Source organism: Canis aureus, chromosome 4 (assembly GCF_053574225.1).
Source record: "Canis aureus isolate CA01 chromosome 4, VMU_Caureus_v.1.0, whole genome shotgun sequence".
Lineage (NCBI taxonomy): Eukaryota > Metazoa > Chordata > Mammalia > Carnivora > Canidae > Canis > Canis aureus.
Window position 1 is genome coordinate 71,315,065 of NC_135614.1, and position 21,977 is coordinate 71,337,041.

The window sequence follows — 21,977 nt, forward strand, 5'->3', positions numbered from 1 at the left end:
GCTGTATACTTAACAAGGAAGGAAAAACAACTTTCTCCTTACTTTGATAGTCTTCCACCAAATAATAAAACCTGACCTAAAACACTCAAGTAGATCAATTCATCGAATCTGGTGGTAAGTAAGACAATGAAAATGGAGTGGCACTAAAAATCTTGACAATAAATTAATTTTGCATGTTTTTAAAAGAAATCTATTATGATTGAAACAAACTCTGAGTTGTGGTATCTAAAAATAGCATTTTTTTCTATCTTTACAGTTTGATTACTATAAAGATATTTTTGACTTTGACTTTTGTAGTGTTTTCATTATAAAGGACTCCAATTTCAGTCTAGTTTTCAATTCTATTTAAAGAAGGTTTAACAAAGGCATGAGAAGAGTTGATTGCAAAGTTTAACTCCAGGTACAAAGTATTAAACTAACTCCTACATGCAATAGTTTTATGTATTTATATATTTCTCCCAGAGAACATAGGCAGCCTGTGGCACAGGGATTGTCATTTTACCTAAGGTTTATTTGTCACTTAATAAAAGACCTTGTCTAAAAAAAAACAAAAAACAAAAAACCTCGTCTTCATCAATTTCCAGAGCTACCATTGCCAGTTGTCAATGATGTTGTGGCAGGAAGCTGCTGCATACCAGGGTCAACAAATAGGCCTCTGTCCCACAGATAAAAGAACACCATGTTTCATGAGAAGAAAACTATTTTCTATGGGGTAAATCTTAATAAAGGAAGACATAGATTCATGGGATTCCCATTTGACTACTTCTAATGCTGAAGCTGTCGAGGTCTATCCTCAATTTCGCATCCTATTATTTAAATCTGGGGGATATTGGAATATATTTGTTAGGGGAGATTTGATCAAATAGTACTCAAGCATTATTACTACGACCAAATGTTTTTCAAAGAAGCCCTGATGTATTTATTGAATACTTAAGGTTTTATTCAGACTCTGGTAGGTAGAAAACTAACACTTCATTAAGGAAAATATATTTGCCAACATACTTAGAAGTATGTTGTATTCAGTACAATAATAAAGATATAAGATAAAAATATTAATGCATATGTTGTAGGTATAACTAGTAACTATAAACAAACATCACGCCCCAACCATTTATTTCTATGTATTGGCACTTTTTCCTCATGATTCTCTAATGAAGAGATTACCAATCCATCTAATCAGAGATAAATTTCTATTATTTTGTTCCATCTTATGTATTATTATATATCATAAATATATGGCATATTTTAATACATCATTAATAAATACAATAACAACAATCATTCATTGTTGACTATGCCATGTACTCAGCTCAATGCTTTATGCATATATTTTCCCATTTAATCTTCTTAACGACCTTAAGAAATAAGCATTGTGTTTATCTCCATTGATAAGTGAAGAATTTAAGGTTAAGTGAGTTTTTGTAACTTGTCTAAGGTCATACTATTAATAAGCATCTGTTGGTTTTCTTGTGTAATTCATGCTATCACTTCTGACTCAATACCCCTGAGCAGACACATCTCTCACCTTAGCAGGAAAAATAGAGATGACTTCCTTTCAGCCTTATTACTGGATATTGAAGAATGGCTAAAATTGCAGCCACCTGTTCCCTGGAAGAAAAACCAAATGATGAGCATTAGAAGTCAAGCCACTGGAATCACAGACCAATCACAAATAGAATTGTGCTAAGGTTATTAAAAATAAAATTATGAATTTTGACAAGGACTTACCTTTTGTAATCCAAACAGAATTGATTTTACTATCCAAAATATACCACGTCTGCTATTAGAATCACACAAAAGATCTGAAGCAACGTGTCCAGCTATTAAAAAAATAAAAACTAATATGCATTATTGTTGAACAGCCAAATGGATTTATTAACTGAGAGCAAATGAATGTGAACATCATCTTTGTCAAGCAGATATATTATCAACAACTACCTTGTCCCTGCCCTATGTAAAGACTTTGTGATCAACACCTCGTCTAAGAGCATTAAAAGTCTTGCTGGAAAATGTTGTCTCCTTTTCTAAATAAGTTCCCTGGCCCCACTTCAGCATAGAATCTTGTAAAAAGTGGAGCCAAAGTCAATGGCTCTGGTGTGTCATACCCTGAAGATGATTCTCAGCAGTAAAAATCAGTCCTCCTCAAATACAGGCAGTATGCTTATTTTTCCCCTCATTCTTATTTTCCATCAACTACAAACCTTGCACAACCCTTTTTAGTGGTATTGTAAAAATAACAATATGTTAATTTCTCCAAAGCTCATGGGCTTACCTTTAAAAGGCATCCCTGGGGCCTACAACTCTGAGTCTTTGTGAAAAGAATAAACTAGAAATATATATATCAAAATGAAAAGTGAGAAGTGAGAATACCTGTAGCAACATGACTTAGTTGTTCAATAAATCTTTGCCCAGGAAAGTGAAGACCACAAAACCATTAAATATTATTTTCTTCAAGATATTAATGCATTATTATCTGAGACAATAGTTTAATTACTTAGGCATAGAATGTCTTATCAAATAATAGTTTATCCATCAAAGCTTCCCTTAAGACACTCATCTAACTCTGCCCACCAAACCTAAATACATTTTATCCTGTTACAAATTTTGCCCAATTCCAGCATCTCTCCACCTTGAAACATTTGCCCAGACCCCAACACCCTATAACCATCCATTCAGACTTCCTTCTTGTGACATATTGTTGAGCTCTGTCAAAGCGGTGTTCTAACTCACTGCAGTGACTTCTAATCTATTTGGTTTTGCTTTATTAAATGATTGTTTTGTAATATTTTAGAGAATTCAACAAAAGAATGTCAATATAGTACAAAGATCTGAAATCTTCCAAGTCTAATCATCAAGAAAAGCTGTTTTTAGTTTAATCCATTTTACAAGCATCTTTGTTATTCAAGACTTCAGGGAACAGGGTAAGGTGGTCCATCACAACCAACAATTCTGAAAATTTCATGGAGATAATATCAAAATTATTTAACATAGTCTCATAGATTGTGAGTGTAGATCAAAACCACTTTTTAGTAGTGAGTTTCAATGTGTCAGCAGTTTTTTAAAGTGCAAAAAGAGTGCAAAAGACAGAATTTCATTGTTATTTTTTTATTTGTGTGTGCACTTCTCACAAATTAAATCCAGATTTTGTTTCCTAGAGCAACATTTGGAAAATATTTTTTAAATAGACCAATGGCTAATTATTTGCCCACTTAAACAAATAAGTAGTTTAAAGAAGGTAATTCCTTTTATCTTGTTATTTTAAAAATCAATTACAAACCTTAAAAAAAGGAAAAACAATTGACTTAAATTCATGAAAGTAAAAAAGCTTAAGAGAATTAAGCTCTGGGGTTCTAAATAAACATTTGTTAAAAACCTCAATTTCAATGATCTCCATTTTCATGAAGTATTGTCAACTGTATTATTTAAGAAGAAATCTTTGAGCCAGCTGTAATATGTAACAGTGGCATTAATAATTGTCTGTTTGGTTACATGGTATAAATACCCTTCCACTGCGAATGCATTAATATCTATGAACACTATACATATCATCTATGTGAACTGATGATATACTGACTTATTAGGTGATTAAACACCTTTCCATATTGGCCCCTTTTCCACTCTTAGTAAAAAGTGTTAATGCAAGGGATCTAAGTTGAGTTCATGGACACATAATATTTAACCCTTTACCAAAGGCAAGAAGACTACTGACATGAAGACATCTCTGCTCTTCCTTGGCAAAATCCCTAAGATACAACATTACAAAACCTACCTCATTAGACATGATGGGAAGTGGGACAAAGAAATTAAAGAAAAATAATATGCACAAATAAGGTCTCAATGACTTAGTCTGTCTTAGAGCCACCTTGTGGAACACTGGAAGGTAACAGAGAACTTCTCTTCAGCTATTCACTTTTTAGACAGCAGAGGAAACACAAAGGCCGATTAAAAATAAAAAGCTTAATACATGCAAGGAAATTTTAGCCTTAAGATAAAGTTTTGTGCCAGCAAAAACACTTGCTTTATCATCAGGCTATGAAAATATCAAATGAAATATATTGATACGCTAATTAGAAAGAATAGCCCTCCCCCCCAAAAAAAGAAAGAAAAAATAAAAGAATAGCCAATGATATTTTCTCAGAGGTATGAAGTAATTCATAATCATGCTGTGGAGGTTACTAGAAGTAGTGATTTCAATGTTGCTATTTATTTTTCATTGTTTAGACATATGAGGAAGAATAGCAATGTAGATCATTCAAAGTTATGGTTAATTTATATTAATTTACATTTGGTTTAATGAAAGCCTTTAAAAGTTATATTTCAATATGTAATTTTTGGTGTAATGGCTACTATTGCTGCATAGTTGTAAAGCAATAATGAAAGATGGGAGACTAGGGAGCATGGAAGCCTCTGGAAGCAAGACTGTGAGTCTTAGTCTTCATGCTCCACTCAGTATCTGACACTTAGTAGGTACTCATTTTTTAATCTATGAAGGAGTGTTCTTGAGGACCTGAGTTAAAGGACCTGAGTATGTCCAATTATGGATGTCAATTCTACACAATTGTTTTACGTAGTAACTTATCTTAGGAATGTGACTGGGAACATACACGCAGGTCTACCATCATTTCTTCAGCAGCAGAGCTAGAATGGTTACAGATTCAGGTGTTCTGAGCTCAAATTCCATCTTCAATGCTCCCTCACTGTATGACTTCTCGCTGGTTCCGTACCTTCCTTGAGGTAGTTCTCCTTGCTAGGAGACAGAAAGAAGAGGAACAGCTGCCTCAGGAGATTGTTGGGGTGAGGACTAATGAGGTGATCCATGCACAGTGATGAGTCTGGTTGCCTGGTCCACAGAGGGCATTCAATATATACCAGTTATCACTATTATTCATACCCTAAAATGAAATCAGAAAGTCTTGATAACTAAGTATATTAATGTCCTGTGGCTGCTATAACAAAGTACAACAAATTTAGTGGCTTAAAACAACAGAAATTCATTCTCTCAGAGTTCTGGATGCCAGAAGTCCAAAATCAGTTATCATTGGGCCAACATCAAAATCACTATTGGCGCGATCCCTGGGTGGCGCAGCGGTTTGGCGCCTGCCTTTGGCCCAGGGCGCGATCCTGGAGACCCGGGATCAAGTCCCACATCGGGCTCCCGGTGCATGGAGCCTGCTTCTCCCTCTGCCTCTCTCTCTCTCTCTCTCTGACTATCATAAATAAATAAAAATTAAAAAAATTATTTAAAAAAATCACTACTGGCTGGCCCATAGTCCCTCAGAGGCCCTGGTAGAGAGTCCCATCTGTTTCTTGCCTTTTCCGCTTCTGGAGGCTGCAGGTGTTCCTTGGCTCTGGTGCATGTGTCCCACGTCTTGCCTCTGTCATCTCCTTGTCTCCTGTTCTTCTGTGTGTTTCTGGAAATCTCTCCCTGCCTCCCTCTTGTAAGGATACACATAATCGGGTTGAGGGCCCTCTCTGATAATCTCTTTGTTTTCAAGATTCATAACCATAATCATATCTGCAATCCTTTTTTTTTTTTTTTTGGCTTGCAATGAAACCTTTACAGGTTCTAGAGATTAAGACTTGGGTATCTTTTGGGGAACTATTACATAGCCTACCAAATTAACATTTAATGCTCCAAAAATTAAAGGATTTGCTTCTCCAGCTACATACTATGGGAGTAATTCTCTCTCTCTCTCTCTCTATCTATCTCTCTCCTCTACTTCCTATCCTCCCTCACCGTCCCCCTCCCTCTCTTCCTTTCTCCCCTTCCTCCAAACCTTGTCCCATTTACTTAACTATATATAAGTCAAGTAGCTTGATCAAATAGAGTTCCTTTTTTTTCTTACCTACTTGGAAGACTGGTGTAGGCAGCTCCAGCTTACTGGGGGGCTCACCCAAGACAGGATCTGCATCTTTAAGAAGTCCTGTGATTCTTTTGATTTTTTTTTAGCATGATTATTCCTCACAGACACAAAAGCACTGACCCAGACCAAGGCATTTGAGATAAGAGGAAGAGAGAATGTTTACAGCAGCTTCTGTCTATCAATAAACCAAAACTTGCCCTGAAAACTGTCAGGAGAATTTCCTTTATGTTCTATTGGCTAGAAGTGTATCCTCCATCACAAGATACAGGGGAGGCTGGGAATAGAAAAATATAGCTTTTCTAGAGTGAGTAGTAGAAGAAGGTATCCAGATAGGAGATCAGGGATGATTTCTATGAGCCAGCCAATAGGGATTATAAGATACCCAGTCTATAGAAATGGTGTATTGGGTGTGCTGGGCAGAAGAGGAAAAAGAAGTGGAGTGGTGGGACTATCACTGAGTGCCTGCCACAAGTAGGCAGTGAGCCTGAGAGTTCCTCACACTTTTTCATTTCATCTTCGCAATAGTTCTTTGGAGCAAGTCCTAGTATTCCCATTTTGCAGAGGAGACTGAGGCTCAGAAAAATTTAAAAACACACTCTAGTGTTATCTAATACAGAGTTAATAAATGGGGAGGACTGGAATGAAATTTAACTCTGTCTAAGTCCAGACACTGTGCTCTTTCTAGTATTTTTTAATGAATTATCAGACCCGTTAGATCATCTGTAGCTGACTTTTTCCCGAGCAGCCACTCTTCTTCAGATACTATTTTATCTTAACAGTGTGGACCAAAATTCAGAGTGCTTCACCAGAATCATAAATCACTCTAGGGCTGTGGTTATGGGGGCAGCTCCAATTCCATCACAAACATGCCATGAGAAGCAGGGCCTGGCCAACACATTGCAGTATGCAGTTGAAATGCAAATGTGGCCCAATGAGCCTGAGACCTTGTCCTCACCACAGAGAGTGGGCTTCCCACGCTTCCTGTGGCATATGTGATACTTTTCGCCAAGAATAATTGGTTAAATGGCATTTGTTGGTGACAGGAACTAATAGGAATGCAGCTCAAGTATTGTGGCTGACATTTGGAGTGAGGTCAGCCTTGTGTCTTCAAATCTGCCCTTACAGACACGAGTTTCCAAATATATTCCTGAGAGATTATTACACAGAAGAAATTCCATTGGTGGAGGAATTGGCTTATTCTCGAAAGAAGACAAATATTTTGTTAGAATTCTCTACAAACATAGGAAAATTTGGTCAAGAAGAAAAAATATAATTCAAAAATCTGTCCCAGAACTAGAACAACCATTTTTAATGATCTGAAATGAATCTCCTTCTACTTCATCTCCTTCCCCTTGAACTAATCTAGTGCTTTCTGTCCCTGTTGGAAGTGTATAATTCAAACTCATCAGTTTATGTTTTATGAAAGCAATAAAGAAAAATTTCAGCCCCCCTCAACAAAATACTGTATAAGCCAAAACACGTTTAAATTTATTTTGTTCTGATAAAGTGTTAATGATTGTAGTAACACAAATTACCTGAAATCAAGAGGATCTCAGATTATAAATATGAATTAATTCCCTTACAGTTAAAGAATATTCAAAACAGTGAAGACACAAGATAGGATTTCATAATTTGCATATTCTTGGGGTGGATCAGCATTACTGACTTGATTCATCCATGAAAATAAGTACTGGTCCTTCTACCTATGGCTCTCAAGGAACAGGTAAGCATGATGAGACAGGAGTGGGGATACCAACCCCTGGCAGAGATCCAACCCCTTCAAAGTGAGGAGATCTGAAGAAAAAAGAAAGAGAGTGATCTCTTTTCATTTTATTGGGAATACAGATTGGGTTTGGACCAATTTTGTTTCTCTATCACCCAAGTGAGCCTTACTCACTAGACTCCTATGCCCACACATGACCACTTGCATTGATTCCTGGCTAGTAAGAGTAGCCTTGGAAACTGCCAAATGCCCACAGAATCACCACTGTAGACCTCATGAATGACATTAATGTAAGCCAGCCTTATTGGACTTGTTGAGGCTCTGGTCCCCTAAGGTTGCGTGGCTAGGCCAGGTAATGCAACCTGGAAGTGCAAGGGAGTTATTCCCATGAGGGGTGAACTCAGACTAACATAAAACAGGTGATGAGGAAAAGCCAGCAGATACATTACTCACCCCTCTTCCTCTATGGGCACTTCTGATACAGAGCAGGTCTATACAATCTTTCTATAGATGTTCTGCTTTATTTTGTTTTGTTTTGTTCTGTTTTTACAAAGCTATGGCCAGCTCAATAATGTACCCATTGTCCCTCACTCTAGTTTTCCTGGGACTGAACCCCCAATAAAGCATTAGTTTGTAAGTTTTTGCCTTCGGTGTCATTTTCTGAGGAGTCCATATTAAGACAGAGTGAGAATAGTCATATCTGCTCTCAGAAGTACTTTATTAGGCAGAGGTAACAGGGTTTTAGTGCTAGGCATTTATAGTTTGAACTGTGTAGAAATGGACTTGGTAGGATCTAGAGATGGCCACAGGTCTAAGTCACAGCCAGTATGAAATAGAGAAACCAGTCCCTCCTATGGAAATATAAGTGGAAATAGGAATCATGTTTTCATGCCCAAATAATATGGGAGTCAGAGAGAGAAAAGACAAGGTTCTGTGGGGTTGTACTCCTCTGAACTTCTCAAATCACTCTGAGGTTCCCTGAACAGGGGCATTTCATTATAAATAAGAACAGACTAGATTTTCAGTATAAATCAGTAGAAGGCAAGAGGCTGATAGAACAAATGTGAAAAATAATTTCTGACAGTGAGTCCACCCCAATGTTTCAGGAAGAGTCTGGCCTTCAGCAGACCTGAAAGTTTAGGAGAATCTACCCGAAAATAAGGAAATGTCCCCGAGAGCTCAGCCTCACTCACTATAGCATTACTTTACCAGACTTTATTCAGCACAAATTCAACAATAAAGTGCATTACAAAGCGCACGTGAGTGGTCATCCAAAGTTATGATTTCAAAGTTAGGTCAGCTTCCTAATAGTTCTGTGAAGTTCATCACTTCATTTCAGCATTTTGCATCTCCAGTATCTTCTGGGACTCCAGATAACACCTGCCTCACAAGATCTTTAGCAGAATCAATGAGACAATGTGAGAGATCTTTTTAAATTGCTGCCTTAAACTGCTTTTTACTTCAAGGTACAAAATATCTAACTAAATGTGGCTATTATGAGGGTATTTATCTTTCATGACCAGAGGCTCAGAAGTAATTGCCAACATTAGTGAACTCTGAGCTAAACAATATTATTGTTCTGCTTCCGCTTTTTCCAGCTCCATTAGATTTTCCATGAGTTTGGGACAGCTACAAGCATCATGTCCTCACACAATTGTATTGAAAAGTAGGAGAGGGGAAGGGCCTCTTCTCCTGTGTTTCCTTCTTTACACTAAGAAGAAAACTCTCCCTAAAAGTCCAAAAGACAGTATCTCATTGTCAAAACTGGCTCATGCCCCACTCCAAGCCAATCGTTAGGAGGTAGAAGTACCCAAATTGGTTTAAACCAATCACTACTCATTCCTTGAGCTGGGATAAGATCTCCCCACCCTTCCTAGAGTTCTTGCTACAGGTAGGTGAGCAGAATTAGGTTTTTGTTGGCACAAAAGTGGGAAATGGTTGTTAGCTAGGAAACCAAAAGTGACTGCCACAATTTTAAAGTGTTAAACAGATAGCATTTTAAAAATACATCTTATGGCAAAGAGTACATCTATTTTGATGAGCACTGAGTAATAGATGGAATTTTTGAATCATTATATTGTATATCTGAAACTAATATAACACTGTATGGTAACTACACTGGAATTTAAATGAATAAATGAATGAATAAATAAGTAAGTAAATAAACTGAAGAAAAAAGAACAAGTTCCGATCCTTAGGATGCTAAAATCGAACCTAAAGAAAACCTTTATTGAAAGAAGGAGGATTTATTCTGAAAATCTGTTTTTCCTGTGAGTTTGGATTCCCACTATTTTCAGAAAAATTATCAGGATAACAGATGTATCAAGTGTTTACCACCTAATCAGTCACTTCTGCAAAAATATAAACAGGAGTAAAAGTGCAAAATAGGAGGCTTCCCTATTAAAAATAAATTCTGATTTATAAAACTAAGAGTTAAAATAGCACCCTGATTGTTACAGATTTAAAAAAAAATGAGTCCATGTCTTCGTTTTCTCTGTAACTGGGTTCTGCTGTGCATGAAAGTTTGTGTTGTACAGCTCCAATGGGGGCCCCATCACCTGCCATCGCCTGCCAGTCCTCCAAACATGTCTGCTTGGGGGATGCGATACCTAACCTAGGGAATAATTTCATTTTTTATCTGATGGGACTGTTGACAGAAACGGTACAAGGTTTCAAAGGGATGTGTTTAGGAATTGATAAGCAAACCATTTAACTGTGCTGAAAAATACAGAGAAGAGTCCTGGACAATATCCCCCTATTTCTTCTTGTCTTTATTCCACTTTCCATTGCCTCTGTGTTTGAAAATTCTGTCTTGCTATGAGTTTGTTTTTTTAAGATTTTATTTATTTACTCATGAGAGACAGAGAGAGAGAGGCAGAGACACAGGCAGAGGGAGAAGCAGGCTCCATGCAGGGAGCCCGACATGGGATTCGATCCCAGGTCTCCAGGATCATGCCCTGGGCTGAAGGTGGCGCAAAACTGCTGAGCCACCCCGGCTGCCCTTGCTATGAGTTTTTAATGAAACCAGTATGTTTATCATATTCAATGGCAGACTCGGTCATTTGCAACTCAAGGTTATATTATTTTTTTCCTCAAATTCAACACAAACTACCTGGCAGCTTCTGTAGATTCCTTTGCACCAAAAGTGACACCAAAGTTCTAGTAGCAAGAAGCAAGCTCTGCAATTCTGTCATCAAGATCAAGCATTGCCAACTGATCTTTCTTTTCCTTAAGGAAAAAAAAAAAAAAAACAAAGAAAAAAAAAGAACAGAAAGGATAGAATAAAAAAATGTGGACAAGGAAACATGCTAACATATTGTAACAGAGCAATGGGCTTCAGAGATTTCTGTGATTTTCTGTGATTCTAAATGCTTGGTTAATGCTACAGCAGACTCTGCAAAGCTATCACTTGCCACAATGTCAGAAGATCTTGGGTGCTGGGAACAGACTTGATTAGCATGACTAACTAACTTTCAGAGTCTCAAAGCTTCAGACATCAGCAACAGAGAGGAGCCAAGCAGACACTGGATAAATAATAAATAATGAGAAACATGTTGCAACGTTCACTTTCAAATTATATTTTCAATTTTTTCTTACATCCACAAATTTCTAGTAAAATGAAGTTATGCTGTTTCATTAAATTATCTAGATGTCATTTAAGAAAAAAAAAAAGCAACCTTAGTATAATTCCAAATGTCTCCTTCATGTCAGACACAGCCATGCTGAAGTATATCTCGTATAAAAATTTCCACTTGTTCCCACTGTCCTGTCAACCTATGCAACCATTTCTTTCCTTCCATTTGTGGTCAAACTTCTCAAAAGAGATTGTATACTTTTTCATACTATGTCCACTCCTCTCTCAAAATAATCTTTCTACCCCATATCAGTCTGTTTTAACTGTGTCTCAAAGTCCATTGGCCTTTTTTTAAACAATCTCCTCAAACTTTTTGAAATATGTTACTCTTGTTCCATTTATCTTTGTTGATCCGAAGACATCACATTCACCTGGAAATCCCACTAAACTTCGTATCATCAGTTCCTTCTAAATACAAGCATTCTCCAGAAGGTTCCTTTGACCTCAGCCTTTTTCTCTGTCAGACTGTCTCATCCACTCCTGTGGCTGCAAATACCCACCATTTCTGTGTCTATCTCTTAAATTTTACCTCTCATCTAAGCAGCAAACCCACTTATCACCTGCTAAGTTGAATCAGCGTCATGGAACTTCAACAAACTCCTTTTTAATCCAAATTTGTTTCTTCTCCTTCTAGTTAGCTTCCCCCTCAACCAGGATTAAAACACAAGAGTTATCTTTGCCTCTTCTTTTGAATTTCTAACATCCAATCAATCATTCACTCAGTTCTCTCACCTCTATGTCTGCCGTGATCCCTCATCTAAGGTTTTCACTACCATGGTTTTCACTACCATGCTCAAGGCCAAGTTCCCATTACCTCTTTTCTAGACTACTGAAACAGACATTCACCCTACCTTTCCACATCCTTCTGCTCATCCTTTCCCTGTCAGTTATTTCCTCAATGCACAATTCTGACCATGTCACTCCTGACTCAAAAGCTGTCTACGCTTACTCTGTTTTCAACACAATAGAGTCAATGTCTAGTTTGGTATCTGCAGTCCTGCTGTTAGCAGGCTTTATAACCTTACAAATTCTTGTGTAGAATGTGTTGTTTTAGAAACTTAAAGGGACTCAATGCAGATAAGGGAAAAAAAGGCAAAAATAAAGTAAAACAGAAATAGAAAAGATATTGTTTTTATCGGTCTTTTTTTTTGTTTTGTTTTTCAGCTGGATAGTGAAACAATTTTTTAACAATGATTGTATTGCCATCTGCTGGAATTATCAGAGCACACTTGAAGCAATTTTTTTTTTTTCAAATGTGAAAGCCTTGTCTTCAGTTTTCAAACATTATCTCTATAGTTTTTTAATGTCTAATTTAACAGCAGATGTTTGAGCTTCATATAAAAAATTAGTTTTGTTTTTGTTTTTGTTTTTAGAGTGTGGGACTAGGAAGGGAAGAGGGAGAGAATGATAAGCCAGTTCCATGCCCAGCACGGAGCTAGATGTAGGCCTCGATCTCACAACCCTTAGATCATGACCTGAGCCAAAATCAAGAGTTGGGCACTAAATCAACTGAGCCACCCAGGCACCCCAAGAATTAGCCTTGACTTAAAGCACACAAAATTATAATTAACAAATTAACATGACCTTTGCTTCTATCAGGCTATGAGCATTTACCCTTTATTACTGAGAGTATCCTAGTGAGCCCAAGAATGAAATGATCATCTTGATGGAGAAATGAGGTATCTTGTCTAAAATCAGGTGACTTCCAGAAAATCATATTTTCTGATGCTACTCAAGAATTCACATTTATCCCTATCTTTGAGACTCAGAATAAGAATTACCTTTTCGAAAGGTAATTACTCATATCCTCTCTGATTTTTTATATCTTATTATTGGCAAATAGCTTTTATTTGGGAGACTAAAACATATTTCATTGTATTGGCATGAAACATTGCCTGAGTTTGTCTCTCCATACTCAGTAGTTGTTAAGAATCTAGTCTCTAAAGTCAAAAGCCATGCTTTAAAATGTGAATCTGACACTTACTAGTAACCAATTAATAGTTTTGTAATCAGCTTCCTTCTCTGTCAAGTAGAGACGACAATATTTCCTTCACATGGTTGTTAGGAAGATTAAATTAGCAAAAACTTTAAAAGCACTCAAAAAATCACTTCAAAAATCACTTACTACCATATAATAAGTATATGATGATTTTTAGCTAGTGTCAAGCAGATTGTTAGAGATATGAATTATTGTCACACAATAACCCCAACAGGTAGCAGTGAGTCTGACTACAGCAGGTTTACAATGAACATCATCTAACGACAGATTTTTATTAGCTACTTAAAAGTGATTTAGATTTCTTGAACTACAATTTATACACAGTAAAATTCATCAATTCTGACGGGATAATCTGATGAGTTTTGACAACTGTTTGGGGTTCACTCAGCTTCTTAAATCTGTAGGTTTATATTCTATTGGGGAAGTTGTCATTATTTTTCAAGTTTTTCCAGAATGATATTCTTTTCCTTCCCTTCTGTACCTCCAATTACATGACCACGAGTCCATCAGGTAGTGAAGTTGTTCCCTGAGGCTCTTTTTTTCTCTTTTTTTAAACTTTTTTCTCTCTGTTGTTGAGGTTGGATAATTTCTATTTTTCTACATTCAAGTTATGGCTCTTCTGACATCTCTATCTTACTGTTGAGTCTACTCAGCTGTCCGTTTAATTTTGGATACTGTATCTTACATCTAAAATTTCCATTTGGTTCTTCTTTATGTTTTCTATTTCTTTCTTGATATTTTCAGTTTTAACATTCATTGTGGTGATCCCTGGGTGGCTCAGCGGTTTAGCGCCTGCCTTCAGTCCAGGGCCTGATCCTAGAGTCCCGGGATCGAGTCCCACATCGGGCTCCCTGCATGGAACCTACTTCTCCTTCTGCCTGTGTCTCTGTTTCTCTTTCTGTGCATCTCTCATGAATAAATAAATAAAATCTTAAAAAAAAATAACATTCATTGTAAGAATGTTCACGATTGCTCAATTAAGCATTTCTATAATAGATACTTTAAAGTCTTTGTCAGATAATTCCAAGCAGGGGAAGCAAAGAAGCTTGAACTCAGAATGGAATTCAGAAGTTTGATTCTTCCATGGGGCTAATATTTTAATGACTGAAACTATTCTGGTAAAAAAAAAAAGTGACTGGAGAATGTTATGTGAGAATGACTAATATGAAATTTATCTTAGATTTTATATAGAGCTAGGGATGTTTACCTATGCACCCTATAGATTTCTGGTAATTTTACATATTAATTAACTACACATGATTCATTACTTATCTCTCTCTTTGGTATATTTTATCCTTCCTCAACTTAAAATCAATACCCTGATCCAATTTTTGTTGAAATTTCTATAGTAACTCTTCCAAAGAGAATACAGGGACAATTTACTTGGTAAGGTCTTGTGTTTCTAAAAATACTGCACACCTCAGCCCCACCTCAATTCATAAACACTATCTTGAAAACAAGATTCTATGATTACAGCACTTTTCACTCCAAAGTCCATAATGTTGTTTCACTGTCTTCTTACTGTGTTGCAAATGAGAAGACCAATAGTGTTATCAATCCCTTTGTAACCCTGTTTCTCTGACTGAAAGCTTCATAAGGAGTGCTCCTAATCCCACAGGTTTATTAATTGCCCCAGGACATGGCCAAGCATTTTATTTCCCAATAAAATCTTCTAGCACTCAGATGGTCTTTGTCATCCAAAAACTTAAGTCTTCATCCAACTCATGGGGAGTTCTTCCATTAACCCTTTAGTTTCTGTTATTCCTCTTTTCCTTTCTCTCGTCCTGAAAGTCTTATCATTGGGAATAATTTATTTCATTGGTTTATCCTACGTGTCTCTTTTTGTTCCTGATTTCCATTTCTTTTCTTTTTCTATATTCTGAGATACTTCTTTAAGCTAGCATTTTGGGGGCAGCCCCTGTGGTGCAGCAGTTTAGCACCGCCTGCAGCCTGGGGTGTGATCCTGGAGACCTGGAATCGAGTCCCATGTCAGGTTTGCTGCATGGAGCCTGCTTCTTCCTCTGCCTGTGTCTCTGCCTCTCTGTGTGTGTGTGTGTGTCTATGAATAAATAAATAAAATCTTTTTTAAAAAAAGCTAGCATTTTGGGTCATTGCCAACTCAATAACCAATAGTGTTTATGCCAGTTTTCACAATCTTTTTAAAAAATTATAAACACTTTTATACTTCAAATTTATTTTATTTATTTTATTTTTAAGTTGTCCCCATTTATACCATTGAGTCCAGAATCCAGCTTGATGAAGCTCACCTATCTTAATATTTTAGAAAGATGCCTCTCTGTCCATTTATCAACACTTATTAAAAGTCCAGTATTCCATCAACACTGATGAAAGATGAAATAAGCTATGTGAACAGTTAGAATCAGAAGAAAATGAATATTTTACTAAAATGCAGTCAAAAGAAGAAACAATTGAAGAGGAAAAAGAAAAAAAAACAGAATGAGAGGAAAACCAGATTACTGAAGGAGAACTCGAAAGAAAAATAGAGATAGAATTTTGTGGCTGAAAAGCTGGAAAGAAATTGAGGAAGCACAGGGGAGGAGCTTCAATGTGAGCACTCTGTGTCCCTCACAAGAGGTGAGGAGCAGAAGGCACAGACCAAGTTTAGTGAGGAGCTGAAGAGATAGAGATTGTGGAGAACTCTGGGAGGCAGACCCATGGGCCAAGGAGAAGTGAGATGCTCAAGAAGCAAGAATATAGAAATTGCTGGAGGAGAACACACCCCAGAGACTGGAAACCCAGGTCACCAACATCAAGGTACAAAGGCAGGCAGTGCAGTAGCTGAGGGAAGAGGAAGTGTACCTTGTGGCAAATGAATATACAAGGTCAACCTTGAGAATAAACAGAATAAACTAAAGAACCAGTAGATGAAGAAGGAAATTAGGACACTTTTGCAAAAAGCCCTCCAAGAGAAGGTAAAACATATTCAGCAGGAATACAGAACAGAGCAGGACTTGAACATGAAGTTCATGCAAAGAACTCTTCAAGGCTTACAGGAAGAGGATGCTAAAAGAAGAAGAAGAAGAAGAAGAAGAAGAAGAAGAAGAAGAAGAAGAAGAAGAAGAAAAAGAAGAAGAAGAAGAAGAAGAAGAAGAAGAAGAAGAAGAAGAAGGAGAAGAAGAAAAAGCACAAAGAGAAGATTTGAGAAGAAAACAAACTATCTCATGAATAGTAGCACAACAACATAAAAAAGAGGAAACCCAGGAGGAAAAAAAAAATGGACTAGATGGTAGGGGTAGAGAAGAAAAGAAGTTGGCTGAGAAGGACTGGGAACTGAGAACTGAACAGAAAGCAAAGGAACACCTTGTTAAATGAGGTTATGTGTACAAGAAGAGTTCAAGGTTAAGAAAGGTTGCAAAGAAAAGGAAAACAACAGGAAGCATATGCTATGCCTTAAGATCCTATAAATGAAGGTCTTAAAGAGTTCAACAGTGAACAGGAGAACTTTGCAAGATGCTGAGGTTTTGCCCAGGAGGAGTACAGCAGGCTACTGCAGATGCACATATCCTGCCAGCAGCTGGCCCAGGAAGAGGAGGAAAGAGAATGCCAAAAATTTGAAGCAGAGGTAGCAGTACCCTCCCCTTCCTGACTCTACTGTTGGCTAACATTTCCCTTCCTCCCTGGGCCCCAGACTTATACAAACCAACTCAAGGGTCCAGTGAAGACCTTGAGTGGAGAGGAAGGTCAAGCATCTGTACTGAGCCTACATGTTCTCAGAATCCTTGGAAAACTGTTTATAGAAGCCCATCCCCTCTTATCCAGAGTTTCACTTTCCCATTTCAGTTACTTGCAGTCTATTGTGGTCATGAAACATGATTCTCCTTCTGACATATTGTCAAAAAGTAGTTAGTAGCCTAACTGTGTCAGGATACCTACATCATTCCCCTCACTGCACCTTATCACGTAGGCATTTAATCATTCACATCTTCACAGGAAGGATGAACACAGGACGATAAGATGTGTGAGAGAGACAACATTCACAGAACTTTTATTACAGTATTTTGTTGCAATTGTTCTATATTATTGTTAGTTATTAAGTTAATCTTTTACTTTGCCTAATTTAAAAATTAAATTTTATCATGGATGTGTACCTATAGAAAAGAAAAAGAAAAACATAGCACGTATAGGGTTTGGTACTATTTGCGGCTTCAGGCATCCACTGAGGGTCTCGCATGTACCCCCTGCTGAGAAAGGAGTTCTACTATATTGGACTTTTGCTATGACTGTTAAGTAGTTTTCCTTCCTTCTCATTCATTGTAAGTTCTTTGAGAATAGAAACTTTATCTTTTCATTCTTTCTTATCTTCACTCTATTTATCATGGTGATCAGTTTGAATTTGAAGTGCCAGTAAATAGGTAAAAAACTTCTCCCAGAATTTATGTTAGACCACCTTTGTGGACGATTCCAAATCCTACCACTAGATGGGGAACGTGATATATTTCTTCTGCCTGAGAAAAGCAAGGGAGGATTCCATCAAGTGACTCTGAGACTTTCCTATCTGAATTTTGATTGCTTTTCGAATTTGGGAAGGAGCTACCTCATTTGAAAGAGGTGGGCAAAAAAGCTCACTTAAACCTTAAGAAATTATTTCAATGAGTGAGGGGAAAATTGAGTAACTTCCCAGCCCTACACCTCACAGCATTAGCAAAGCAAAATGTTTATTTCAGAAAGTGAAAAGAACAGATGTCAAGGGGGGGAAATGTGCTAAAAAAAAAAACCCAGAGTTCTTCTGCCAAGAGTTATCGTCTGGAGTTCTGATTAAAAATTCCACTCAGATGCTATTTGTTAGATGCCATATAAAAAAAAAAAAAAAGTCACCCCCAATTCCGCCTCCAGGACAGGCTGGAAAACTTACTTGTGATGCTTCATTGACCTTGGCTGTCCATCTTGTTCCACTGAAATGAGAGGGTTATTTTCTCTAAAAGTAAATGCCTAAAACTCTATTGTAGATGTTAATAAATAAGATGAAACTGCTTTGTGTGATCACTATTCAAGGTTAAAGGTCAAAGTTCACATTTTCTTCATTAAAGTATAATCTAGTACCTTGCTCAGTTCAGCATGATGTTGGTTCATCTTTAATACTGCCCTTTAAGGAAGGTAGAAGAATGAATCCAAGGGGGATTCTTTTAGATTAGTTTAAAAAATTGCCTTAATCTAACACTGAAGAGAACTTAAAGGCATCTTTCATTTTGGAGAAAAAGATATAATGACTCAGGTCAATGAAAGAATGCTTTGGGTTAGCTAACCAAATAAATAACATTTGATTTTGTAAAAGAAGCAATTTATGAGATACACTGACCTATAGGCAGGAATGATCCCCTCCTGGTGTCCATCTGATTAACCAGCTTTCACCGGTACAAAGTTTGGCTTATCGACCTCTCTAAGGGTCTGCGTCCTGGACTTACTCAGAACATGTGATCACATTCACTTGTAACAATAATCATTAGGAACCCACAGTAATATGACTGGTTTAAATGAGCATTTTTGTCTGGCAGGGCTAGGAATTGCCGCTTCCAGAACTCCCACTGTGGTTGTCCATTGTTGTACCTTTTCTTGGGACACAGAGGATGGATTGGTGGCTCTATCTAAGGTCTGGATCATAGGAGGTGCTGGCACCTGCCAGAACTGTGTTTCACTCACTCTTTCCAAAGAAGATACTTCAAACAACCTCAGAAGGAGTTTAAAAGGCAAGAAAAACCATTTTTAAGGTAAAATTTTTAAGGCTCAGCCAACAAAATATGGCATGGAATTTAGGAAAAGGCTGACATTGCAACTGTCTATGTCCCCAAATCAATAGTATCATACACTGACAACTTGATTGAAGCCTTCGGAGGAATCTGGGAGACAAAGATATCTTCTTGGGTGATAAGCAAAGATGGTATTCTTCCTTTGTGGACAGCTAATGTGTACACAAGAGTGAAAAATAACACAAATGCCAAGCAATGTCCTGACAATGGCCTGATTATGCTCTGGGTATAACTTTGGCCAATCCCTGAAGATGAACATACTTTTTCCTTAAGCCAATAGACAAAATAATATACTATGTATTGAGAACGTACCTGTAACAGTCACTTGACACAGATTATCTAAATCTTTACTGTGATCCTATGGAGTGTGAATATAACTACCTTCACTTTACAGATGAGAGAAATGAGCCCAGGGAAGAGAACTTTCCAAGGTTTCACAGGTAATAAGAGGTAGAATTGGGATTTTAACTCAGGTAGTTCGCTCCAAGGCCTTTGGCTCTATCCACTATAATCAACTATTTCTCAAAGCAAAATCCCCCATTTGTATCAATAGGTACCTAATGGAAGTCTTACCTCATTATCTCAGACAGAAAAAAAAGGTACATGTTATAGAAGTAAAGGTGTACACACACCTTGCACAGGGAGCAAGGTGATTGATCCTGGGTTTAGGTGCCATATCAAGATGATATCTGCAAGAGATTAAGAAAATGAATGAGACGTTTGTCAGGCAAATAAGGATTGGGAAGGGAAGTGTGGGCAGAAGAGCATGACATGTTTGTGCAGCAGGAAGCAGATTGGTTTAGCTGGAGTGTAAGCTACAGGTGAGAAAATGAAGCTGGCCAGGTAGATAAGAATCAAGTGTGATCAAGTGTGATGGGTAGAATGTGTTCCCCAAGCTGTAGAGGTTCAGATGTTTTATCTTACGGATGATGTCGAGTCACAAGATTCTAGTCATTCAATGTGTCTGTGACAATGATGGTGACATAATTAAATTGTCATAGCAAGGGTCGGACACTGAAAATAGTTTCTACTATATTATTTTCCACAGCAGGGTCACTCCACTTAATTTTGCCATTGAACTTTTATGGCCATCTCGGAGGCACCCTTTAATTTTAGGGAGAATTCAAAGGAATGAAGAACTTGCAGCTCAAAACCTCACACATTCCCCTCCAAGGTACTGAACATAGAGTTGGATGCTTTGTTCCTACTCTCCTGCTGCTACCTTGGCTCCTCCATCTGATTTCCAGTAATTTAGAATACCTCAATTGTCTCTTTTATTCAGACTGCTTGTTTGCGGTGCATGAAACTGTATTTCTCAGTATTTATATATGCAATTCAAGGTTTCATTTGAGAGTTGGCTTTTCTGATGCAAGTGGGTTGACAATCTTGGAAAACTTTGGACTGATTCTAAATGGGAAACTGAAGTTTTTTTACCATTAACGAGTTAATCGTGTTTGTTTCACACTGTACATATCTATGTATGTAGAGAGATCTCTATGTATCAGTGTATACGTATATACATATGCAGACATACACACATATATTCATTTCATTGTTAAACTTTATTCTTGTAAGTTAAAGGAAAATATTCTTCTAGTATTATGAATTTTGTATTCACAGGGTAGCAAAGCTGGCAGACTTGTCATAAGGCTTAAATGACATGACATGATATGCCTAACACAATCTGACCCAAAGCAGAAACTTGCTCATAGTTCTACCTTTCTCACCTCTAGCAGATTAGAAATGGACCTAAGGAATCTCATACTGTAATTTTCTGGATAGTGTCAGACAAAGGATAGAAATCTACTTCAAACTATATTCAATGAAAGGGATTTTTTTTCTTTTGGCTTTTGTAATAAGCAATTTCAGAAATGACCGGATCCCAGGGCCTCAGTTGCATCAGGTGTGGTAGAGCTCCCTTCCTTCCTCCTTCCCCTATCCCTCCTTTTTTTTTTTTCTTTCTTCCTTCTCCCCTCTTCCTTGCTTGATGTTAGCCAGATTCTCAGGAGGCTTTTCCCCAGAAATGATGAGAACAGTTGCCAACATCCCTAGACTTAAACTTTACCAGCTGAGCAGTCTCAAAAAGAAAGAACACTTCTTTCCAATTCCTTCAACAAGAATGTCCCAAAAGGTTAGCATGACCTAAAAGCCATGCAAGTCCTGAGAATCATTAGAAAATTATTATCACAACCTCTTTGTTCAAATTGGTGCATCATGCCTGGAATCCTGCATGGAATTCAGCTAAATTCAAATAAGGAGAAAGAAATAAGCTGGCAAGTGTTCAAACAAAGGCAACTACTTTGACCAGAGGTGTAGAGAGGACTCCACATCAGGTCATAAAATAAAGATTAGATTCCAGCCTAGAAAAATGAGGGCTTTAAGTTTACACATAATAAATTTGAATATTTTAGGAGACTAAAGTAGAAAAGACCAATGACTAGTGCCCTTCTGGTGATAGAGACACACACAGAGGGAAGAAACTCATGTGTAGATGAAGGCAGAGATTGGAGGGACTCAGCTACAAACCAAGGAACTCCAGGAACTGCTGGCAGCCGCAGCTAGGAGAGATGTGAGCCTCCCTCTGAGCCTCCAGAATAGTGAGAGAAAAAAGTTCTGTTGTTTAAGCAGTCCAGTTTGTGGGAATGTGTTACAACAGCCCTAGAAAACTAATAGACAAAGCAATATGGTGCAGTGGAATGTAAATTAAAATTCTGAGTAAAAGACTTTGGTTCAGTCTACTCTTTTACAACCTATGCCGAAGCCCAGTTTATCATGCTGAGAGTTTTATTTGTCTTATCTGTAAAATGGAAAACTGGAAGATGGAAAAATAAGATTTCTCCTGCCAACCTTGAGGATTATATGAAAATTGAATCACTTTTTTTGAAACTATACTGAGTATTTCAAAATGTGTTCAGTGGAACTTGAGGGTCTGTAAGGATGGGTTCTATGGTGTAACAAGTTGGGAAAATCCTATATATATGACTTTTCTCCA

The 21,977-nt window shown here is 37.4% G+C and overlaps 1 long non-coding RNA gene across 1 annotated transcript in view; it reads right to left on the reverse strand.

Annotated features, from left to right (window-relative positions):
- Positions 1-4,460: 4,460 nt before the first annotated feature.
- Positions 4,461-21,977, reverse strand: part of LOC144312953 (uncharacterized) — a 44,430-nt gene continuing 26,913 nt past the window's right edge. Inside the window, exons 3-4 of the long non-coding RNA XR_013378601.1 lie at positions 19,618-19,674; positions 4,461-4,747 (exon numbers count right to left, since the gene is read on the reverse strand). This is a non-coding gene — a long non-coding RNA (uncharacterized LOC144312953). The remainder of the gene's footprint in view (positions 4,748-19,617; positions 19,675-21,977) is intronic.